The sequence below is a fragment of the Zerene cesonia genome, chromosome 25 (assembly GCF_012273895.1).
Source record: "Zerene cesonia ecotype Mississippi chromosome 25, Zerene_cesonia_1.1, whole genome shotgun sequence".
NCBI classification, from domain to species: Eukaryota; Metazoa; Arthropoda; class Insecta; order Lepidoptera; family Pieridae; genus Zerene; species Zerene cesonia.
The window spans coordinates 4,981,901-4,990,403 of record NC_052126.1 but is presented as its reverse complement, the minus strand read 5'-3'; the positions used below and the strand labels follow the sequence as shown (position 1 = coordinate 4,990,403).

The window sequence follows — 8,503 nt, the reverse complement described above, 5'->3', positions numbered from 1 at the left end:
AGTAATAAATGTTATTTGCAGTTAACAATTTTCTTTTTTCTTTATTACAATATTTATGGCAAGACTAGGTATTTATGAGAAACGCATTCAGGAATATCCTTTGTATAAATCATTTTACTTCGCCGTGGCTTCCGTTGCCTGATATTGTAATGAATTCAATTGCATACTGTTGTTTCTCTTTTATAAAGCATATTGCATTCGTACAATAAAGGTAGTTTTAATGAATAATATTTGTATTAAGGTTCGAATAAGTTTAAGTTGGGGTACCAATATAGGAGTAGGTAAAACCAGTGGGACTCCATTATTCGGTCTAAAAGTGGGAAAAGCTGAAAAAATGGTATTAGAAAATGATGGTTTCAAAAAATTTTCGAAAGAATTGTGAAATCGAAATTATTTAAATCGAGAATTAAACTTCTACATAATTAAAGCGATGCTTATTTATTTTTCATCTATTTATTTATGCTTCATTGTTTGCAATAATTACAAATTGAGTTTTACCTAGGGAACATTATCACAAATGGCGGTCTTATCGTTAAACAGCGATTTCTTCCAGACAACCGGTTGTACTGAGAGAAGTTAAACTAGTTTTTGTTCTTGTTAATTTTTTTTTTTGTTAGTTTTTCAAGTGTGGAATATTATACGTCTGTTATTAATTAAATTAATATACTAATATGATTGCATACTGGGATATCACGATAACTAGTTTTATTCCATCAATCCTATATTCTTAAAGTCCTAGCTACCTACTAGTAGCACAAAATCAAACATTAATAATTCATCCAAACGTCCATAGTAATTAATATCCAACAAATCATAATTAAAAGCTACAGTACACTAGAATTGTGTAAACTCAATTCGGATAGGAGACATTAAATGCGTCAGAACATTAAGCCTAACTGACACTTGTCATTGTGAAATGGGTATCAAATTATATAAATGTACGAGCTCCGTGAGTAGAATATAATAAATAATAAATTAAAATAGTTTTGATATTCAATATTCATAAGCGATGTACAGTCTGAAATTAAACGCGTAGGTGAATTGAAAGAAGAAATAAATTAGTGAGAGCTTGACTTTGTCGCCGACAGCAATATTGTTGATGTTTTTAACTGATTTAAAAAGAACTGTTAGTACAGTTACATACAGTTCTAATAATTCATGTATGTTATATCAAGTTTATAATATCCAGACTATATGCAATACTAGCTGCGCCCCGCGGTTTCACCCGCGTAGGTCCGTATCCCGTTGAAATATCGGGATAAAAAGTTGCCTATATCTTATTCCAGTTGTCCATCTATCTAAGTACCAAATTTCATTGCAATCGGTTCAGTAGTTTTTGCGTGAAAGAGCAACAAACACACACATCCTTACAAACTTTCGCATTTATAATATTAGTAGGATAGGATAGTAGAAAGTAGGATAGTAGGACGTAGGATATTGTGATATAATATTGTTTCGCATCTAAGCGCATAGGTATTCAAGTTGATTGTTGCATGTAAAATTCAATTATATTGTTATTTACACAACCAATCTACCGATGGGACAGTACACCTAGATCTATCTACTGCATCAACTTCACTACATAGTATAAAACAAAGTCACTTTCTCTGTCCCTATGTATGCTTATATCTTTTAAACTACGCAACAGATTTCGATGGAGTTTTGAAGTGAAACTTCTTTAGAATCGTTATGATTTCAAACCTGATGCAACGGAAAAATCGACAGGTGAGAGACACAAATACAAAAATGTGTAGAATGAAGCCGGCGAAGTATGAGACAGAAATATACATACTATTTTATATTTTACTAGCTGCACCCGGCAAACGCTGTTCTGCCTTACTCTTATCATTTAGGGGTATGAAAAATAGATGTTGGCCGATTCTCATAGATACCGGATAAGCACAAAAAATGTCATCAAAATCGGTCAAACCGTTTCGGAGGAGTATGGCAACGAGAACTGTGACACGAGAATTTTATATATAAGATATATATTCATCTCATTCTTTTGTCGTTTCACTGAAGTTTCACTTCTATCGTGTGTGAATCGTACACACACCTTTTTTATAGATAGAGTGATGCAGGAGTAAGGTTTATATTTATAATAACAACTGTTTAACTACTCGCGGACAAAAGCTAGTCCTATTAATATTATAAATGCGAAAGTTTGTATGGATGTATGGATGTTTGTTACTCTTTCACGTAAAAACTACTGAACCAATTGCAATGAAATTTGGTACGTAGACAGCTGGATAACTGGAATAACATATAGGCAACTTTTTATCCCGATATTCCTACGGGATACGGACTTACGCGGGTGAAATCGCGGGGCGCAGCTAGTATATTAGAAATGTGAGTGTGTTTGTTTAGTTGTTGGTCCGTCAGTCACGCTGAAACTACTGAACGTATTTTGATGTAATTTGGTATTCAGAACCTATTATTATTTTTATATATTAGCTGAACAACTGGAATAGCATATAGGCAACTTTTATCCCGATATTCCCACGGGATACTGACTGTCGCGGGTGAAACCACGGGGCACAGATAGCACTATATACCTATACACGGGCAAAGCTAGGAGAGAAAACTGGTAATTATAAATTTGAGGAGTTTATATCATGGATTCTTTGAACGAACGAACGAAAAGTCAAAGAATTCTATATTATGTTTTGGCAATACCTGTAGTGCAAATGACATTTAAAATATAGCAAGTGCAACCACGGTATGGAAGCATACATAAAAAAGCCGTCCATTACTCCCCACACAGTTTCGTGAAAAACGTTAGCAGTATTCGTATTTACCCAACTCTTGAATAGCTATTGATATAGCATGTTACCTACGGAATATATTTTTATTTAATTTTAATTGTTTTTACATTTAAAATTTTATTATAAATTAGACATTGTCATTACAGCGACCTTGGTCAAATAGTGTTTAATAAATATAAATTGTTTATTTTTATTGCAGTAATAACAAATGTCTTTGGAGCATTGTTTATTTTTTTTTTTTATTAACTAAGTTTCACCGTTAAAAGATTTAACCGTTTTGAACCAGTATAAAACTATATAATGTGACATAGGGTTTTTTTTTCTTAATTTTATTTTCTATCGAAATTCAACTCGACAGAAGCCGAAGCGAGTGCTTACTTATCTTATCCTACTAATATTATTAATGCGAAAGTTTGTAAGGATGTGTGTGTGCGGTAGTTGCTCTTTCACGCAAAAACTACTGAACCGATTGCAATGAATTTTGGTATGTGGACAGCCGGACAACTGGAATAACAAATAAGCAACTTTTTATCCCGATATTCCTACGGGATACGGACTTACGCGGGTGAAACCGCGGGGCGCAGCTAGTATTGTATATGTACACCATAATTGTTAAAATAAATGTAAACCAACCAACCTCAACTGCACTAAACACGCACAAATATCCCAAAATCCATCATTCTATTGCACCATTGAGACGCAGATAAAATAGAACACGTCCGAAGTCACTTTTCCCGCCTACGTTTGAAGCGATGGACACAACCACCCCCTACGGCAATCTGCGCATTACTGGCAAAGGCGGGTTCCGTATTCCGTAATTCGTGGAATCGTTGATTCGAATTTCGAAGTGCATTTGAATTCGCAGAGCTGGCATTTGATACGAATGACAGTTAATAAATTAATTTATTCGTCTTATTATTATATATCGTATTATTATTATATAACTTAAAATTATTTGTTGAGGGTTTCGATAACACTCACTACTGCGAGTACTGATATGTGATAATAACCTGTATAGTAAATGTCTTTGTGGAAATACAAGCGGATTAGACTGGATTAATTTTATTTAGTACTCATATGTTGTTGCATAATAATATAGCATCATCATTTATATACTTAAAAAATAATATAATCCAATGCATATAGAGGAGAGGTGGTTCAGTGGTGAGGACCTCTGATTCGAGATCTGAATTTATCTTTGCATGTGGATGACATCGCTACTGCTGAAAACGGTGAAGGAAATCATCGTGAGGAAACCGGCATGTCGAAGAATCAAAAGTTCGACGATGTGTGACATCTGCCAACCCGCACTTGGCCAGCGTGGTGGATTTTGGCCTGAACCCTCGTAGGAGTTCTGTGTCCCAGCAGTGGGAACATATATGGGCTGATTATGATGATACTGATGACTGTACAGAGAATAGAGATACTAAGCTTTAAAGTCTTAAAATGTTAATTTTAGGTACAAATTTAGTTCTATAAGTCAAATTAATAATTTCTCACTACTTACCATAGACGGTGCTTACAAAGAGATGCTTCAAATATTAAAACGATTAAGAGCTAAATACTACCCTTCACGCCTACAAACCACGGTTACCCACTAGGTTATTAAATATGAGCATTTCCCATCATTAAAACCCTCAAAAGGCCGCACAACTTCCAATTCGTAATTCATGAAATCATTAAGAACTCGCCGACAAACTTTAATCGACTTGCCTTGTACCCAGCGACAAAGTTATGGCGTTATGGAATACTTTGTGTCAAGCGAACGTCAACCGTAACGGGATTGAGCAAAGTTCAGTTTCATGCGAGCGTGATTGTGTAGTAACTCGAATTTGTTTTTTGGTAACGTCTGAGACAGAATTCAGCGTCTAATGATTTGTAAAATGTTCGCATGTTAAATTGTGATGACGTCATACTTTTAACCGACTTATAAATGGAAGATCTTAGCGATTATACTTTCGCATTCAGTTTTGTACTATTTATTTTGGTACTATATATGAGAAGATTGAATCAATAAACTGCCAACTACGAAAGTATAGAAATAAGATCTAATCACTTAAAATGTTTTTAGTAATTATTATAATATCCACATTTGGCCCCATAGAAAAAAAATATAAGTTTTAGATATAATAAAAGAGTCAACTATAGCTTTTCATAATATAAATATGATAAAACAGCAAATATACACGGCAAATATTAGAAAATTTCTCTTTACCGTCACTAATGCAAAGTTACGCATATGCTCATAATTCAGCTTATGAATAAATATCGCAGACGTTTTAAAATGGATTTTAAAAGCAATCTAGGGGAAGCACTCAGGTCACGTAATCAGAAACGATCTAAATATTTGATTTACAACTAAATGAGATTCTTGTTATGAACGTCTGCGGTATTTAATGAAAACCCGGGAAGATCATGTTTGGCTAATGATATCATACCAGCTATATTCGCGCCTCTTTTGAATTTCGAATGAATGACAATGCGAAAATAAAATGTAAACACTGATTTTCGCTCGCATTTTCAAATCTGGAACGTTTTTTTTTCTTCAGTTATAACTGTTTACATGACTAAATGAATAAAGAAATGAAAGCCTAAAGATAAATATATTTCTCAATTAGTATACTATTGTATATTTAAACTACAATACTAGAAAAAAATATAATTATGTGATAATGAGTGCAAAAATGGTTATAACAGATAACAAAAAAAAATGTTCTGTTCGTGTTATTCTTCTATTTTAACTTGAAGAGGTTGGATAAGCTTATAGAGAGTAGTTGGAGTATATTAGGGAAATTAGGTTAAAATTATACTTCGACGTTTAAATTCAGTGAATACTGCTCAAAAAATTAGAACTGGTGAAGTATTTATTATGTTATCTGTTATATTTGGTTATAGTGGTATATGAGGTCTTCCAGTTAACCTTTGGTAGGTTAGAAAAACGTCTTCCAACGGATATTAGAGACTGACTGACCCACGCTTCATCTGCTATGTACAAGAGGATTTTTATTTTATTATTTATTTATTTTATTCTTTATTGCACGCACAGAAGATAGAGAATTAAAGAAAGAACATACAATAAGAGAAAACCATTTAGAAATTAAAAACTTTTTAACGGATTTTAAACGCGATTTATTCATTATATTACTAACCCGACGTTTCGAACACTTTACAGCGAGCGTGGTCACGGGGAGAAAAAACAACATGTACAAATGGCGATCTTATCGCTAGGTAGCGATCTCTTCCAGACTACCAAATGCAATACGTAGGAAGAGATATTTAAGGGAGGTGGGTGAGCAGAAAATAAGGCGTAAGTAGAAGAGAACCTTTACCCAGTTTTGTAACATTTTTCTACCTATATTATAAATATTACTACTGAAAGTTACTCTGTCTATGTGTCTCTTCTTTACGTCTATACCACTGAACCGATTTGGATGAAATTTGATACAAAGAGAGTTTGAGACCCGAAAATAAAGAACTAAATTCTTTATTAGTAAACTATTTTAGCTGTATATGATTGCTTTTCGAACATTTTTAACATTCAATTCATCAAACCTACTCTCATATTAGAATATATTGTTAAATTTACCTTGATTTTACTCTGGCTATAAAATTTATATTTGTTCTACTGAACTCGAACGTTACAACTCAGCAGTTCCGTATGCTCGCTTCGATATTTGCTTGTGAACGCTAAATATTATCGATTGCCAGATCTATCGTTGCTATTTGATATACCATTTTGAGGGTCTGGTCTCTTCATAGAGAACGTATACACTAGATTCATGGCTTATCATTATTGCTTTATTAATGTAAATATAATTCTTTATTAATTTGTTATTCTTTTTAATTTATACAGATAACATATAAGTACATATAACAAATCTAAAGCTGTACAATAAGTTTGCAATACATTTAAACAACGGTACAGAGGATTCGATTTAACTTCGCAGCGACTTAATAAAATTCGCAAATAACAAATCTAACTTATTCCTGTCTACAGAGTTTTGGAATGGATTTCATAAAATTGACCAAAGTTTAATGTGGTTACTTAAAGACGGCGTGGTACTGGCGTGTGAACCAAGAACTGCAATTTCGGCGGAGAGCAGAAACTAAATGAATAAGACAAAAAGAAAAATTAAAAATCCGAGCTTTGAAGAATTCAGAATATTCTGGATAGAAAACCTTATTTGACATAGCATTACACTTGATAATTAGATCAGTTTAACAAAACATATAATAATTGATAAGCACTTAGTTTTAATTTAATGACCGCCTCCTTGACACAGTGGTTAACGCGTGAGCGTAGAACCGAGGGGTCCTGGGTTCAATTCCCGGTGGGGACGCGTAAAAAAAAATGTCTCGGTCTGGCAGGACACAGAAGGCTCATCATCTTGTCCGTAAAGAAAATCGATCAGTGAAACAGATGAACATCATCTGCCCCATACCCCACTAGGGGACACGGGACTTCACTTACTTAGTTTTAATAAGTAGTTACTTTAGAACTTATGTTGCATACACGCATCTTAGTTTTCGGTGTAGTTTAACTTATTTATCAGACGGATTAAAATAATTATAATAAATATTGTGGTTAAAAAACTAAAAAAAACTCGATTTAATGATAGAGTCAACTAAATAGTGCTACATGTTCTGATACAGAGTATACACAAATAAATTTATAATCCTGGCGATATGTATTTATTTGAATTAAATCGTTTAAAGTGGGTCAAAATCGAATAATAGTCTATTACATACAAACATATAAATATACAAGTGAAGAAATAAATATATTTAAAAAATATCTTTGCCGTTACAAAGTCCTGTTTCATGAAAAATGTCTGAAATGAGTTAACTCTAATAAAAAAAAAACGAGTCATATTTAGATTTGAATTTGCTTATAAGATGTACGTAAATAAATAGATAGCCCGTATTTAAAATGAACTATAAAACGACTTCAAAGTGAAAAGCGCTGATATTCAAAGTTTATAATAATTATTATAAGAGACACTAAAGTATCAACTGTAACTATGTACTTACTACAACAGTTCTGCGAATCGGAAGTATCTATTGAACTGAGTGACTTTTTATAAAGTTTAACGGGAAAACTTCGAAGTTGTTTGAAGTGTTTGCAAAAAGGTCACTCGTAAAAGGATTTAGTTCCGATTGCGTAACGGTTATTGGTGTATCATGTGGTATATTTTTATTATGTTAGATTGGGGAAAGGTGCTGGTGGGTCGCGTGATGGTAAGTGACAAGCACCGCCCATAACATTAACAGAAGCATTATGATACTGTTATGGATTGGTAGCATAAATGGAATAAGGATAAGGAAATGATTGATGGTAATAACGGAAGGGATTGGGAAAGGTAGGGAAAAGTATGCAGACCTCGATTCCCCCATTCACCGAACGGAACACAGTAGCATGGTATTATATCACGCCGATCTGTGGGGGTATAGTAGCTTCCCCGTGGCGAGCTGGCCTAATTCGTGCCAAAGGGGATAAGATATAAGATAATTAATTTGTTTATAATTTTTTTAAAACATTTATATCTATATGATATAATCCTTGTCTGTTCTATTAAAACATCAATCACACTATGATAATTTAAAAAAGCAACTGCAAGATAAGAATTTATTACGGTAAAAAAATAAAGATTTCATATCAATTAATGGAGAAAGTTTGACCCCATCCCTCGGTGAAACGATAACCAATAATCTCGATATTCGAGAAAGTTCCAATCGCA

The 8,503-nt window shown here is 33.4% G+C and overlaps 1 long non-coding RNA gene across 1 annotated transcript in view; it reads right to left on the bottom strand.

Annotated features, from left to right (window-relative positions):
- LOC119836744 overlaps nucleotides 1–3,539 on the bottom strand; it is a 72,459-nt gene extending 68,920 nt beyond the window's left edge. Inside the window, exon 1 of the long non-coding RNA XR_005288112.1 lies at nucleotides 3,403–3,539. This is a non-coding gene — a long non-coding RNA (uncharacterized LOC119836744). The remainder of the gene's footprint in view (nucleotides 1–3,402) is intronic.
- Nucleotides 3,540–8,503: the final 4,964 nt, after the last annotated feature.